Below are 1,994 nucleotides of genomic sequence, written 5' to 3' on the forward strand. Positions count from 1 at the left end.
AAGAGCTGATCACTTTGGAATCTGACACTTGGAGCCTAAACTGGCGGAGTCTGAGGGCCCCTGACTCAGGGTGACATTGAAACAAGCCAATAGAGCCTCACTCTGGCCAAATTCTGACACTGCACTGATCTCCTGTGCAAGTGCCCCCTGAGGGCAAGGCTGTTCACCTCTACTAAACAGCTTTGCTTCCTTGCCCCTGAGCCACCCCTTACCCACAGACATCCTGCAGCTTAACCCGTAAGTCCTCATTGCTACACTTGCTGAGGTGACTGGGAATTCTGCCATGAGTACTTCCTGTTAGCTCTGGAGTGTGGGAGCCCACCCCCAGAAAATAAGCCAAGCATCTTCCAGGAAACGGGGACACATGGCCAGTTTTGTTGCATTCATCCTCTGCCATTAGACTGAGCCACCAGACTTCCCTTCAGGTGTCTCTCAAGCACTGCTAGGCTGTAGGCATGAAGGAGAGGGAGTTTGGGGGAGGACAGTTCACACCTCTGGGTTCTCTATTACTAGTTTGTGAGGCTCAACCATTTGCACCCTAGGGATACACTGGGAGGTAAAATAGTTGTATGCCAAACTGTAAGGCATCCTTGTTACTAACACAGTAATAGAGCATGCATAAGATACAGTAAATACAGGCTTCCCTGGTGGCTCAGACAGTAAAGAGTCTGCCTGCGGTGCAGGAGACCAGGGTTGATCCCTGGAGAAAGAAATGGCAACCCACTCCAGTATTCTTGCCTGGAAAATCCCATGGGTGGAGGAGTTTGGCAGGCTACAGTCCATGGGGTCACGAAGAGTGGGACACGACTGAGTGACTTCACTTTAAGCTACAGTAGCATGAAGCAAGGAGTGATGAATTCTGTAAGAGGAGGTGTTTAGGGAAGACTTCTGAGCAGTCAGCCGGAAGGGGATTTGAAAGTATGAGTGGGAGTTTACAGTGACAGAATGGAGGAAGTTAATTACAGACAGGAAGAATGGCATGGACAAAAGCTTTACTAACCCATGACATAACATGGTATCTTCAATGAATTAAAAGTAGGTTTGTCCACTCTGCCAGATTGTTTTGGTGGATTCGTTTCTTGTTCCAGTGTTTACTGATAACCTTCCTTAGTTTTTTCACAATGCACAGGTTTAATATATGTAATATATATAAAGAATAATGGTGCCTGGCACATGGTTAGCACAACCTTAGTCACACTTAATAGCTCAACTTTTTTTTAATAAGATGGAAAAATATTCTCAGCCAGTCATTCTTTTCTGTTTCCTATTCTTACCTACCCCATCCTCATCCTTCAAAAATCCTAAACACTCCATTTCAAAAGCCAAACAAACATTTTAAGAGGCCAGTCTAAAATCGATATGGCCCAAAACATGTAAAACAGAAAGGTGTTGCAGGAAAAGGGTAATGTTAGATGTTTTTGATCTGGGGGTGATTATAGGCAAACAATATCTAAAACAAAGCTTCAAATTTTTCTTCTGTTATTTCCTAAGTCTCATTTCAAAGGTTTGTTCACATAATCGCATCTTGACGCTCAAGAATACTGTCCTCAGTAGATCGCCAGGTCGGAGACGGCACCGAGAATCGGTGAAGTGAGGAACCCGTCTAAGGCGTGGCGATTCCCGCAAGTGCCACGTAACCAGGACGCCCGAACTAACTTGACATTTAGGAAAGGCTAAGAGAAGAGATGGGGGTGGGGTGGGAGGGTCTGCATTTTAGGGCAGAAGACTCAGGAGGAAACAAGAAATAAAGAGCCGCGCGGCTCTGGGACGGTGGGCACAGCTAGATGAAGAGGGTGCAGAGTGGGCCGCGGGAAGGATGCGAGACGAGGAGGGTCACGCGACTCCCAACATCTCGGGAGCGCCGGGTCCAATGGAAGGAGGGCGCGAGCCGCACCTCAACCTGCCCGAGGACGTCACGACGCCGAGGCGGACGCCGGGCCAATGGGAGGCCGTCACAGGCAGGGGCGGGGCCCGGAGGAATTGGGCCGGGCCGC

This window comes from Bos indicus, chromosome 6, assembly GCF_029378745.1.
Source record: "Bos indicus isolate NIAB-ARS_2022 breed Sahiwal x Tharparkar chromosome 6, NIAB-ARS_B.indTharparkar_mat_pri_1.0, whole genome shotgun sequence".
In the NCBI taxonomy this organism is placed as follows: Eukaryota; Metazoa; Chordata; class Mammalia; order Artiodactyla; family Bovidae; genus Bos; species Bos indicus.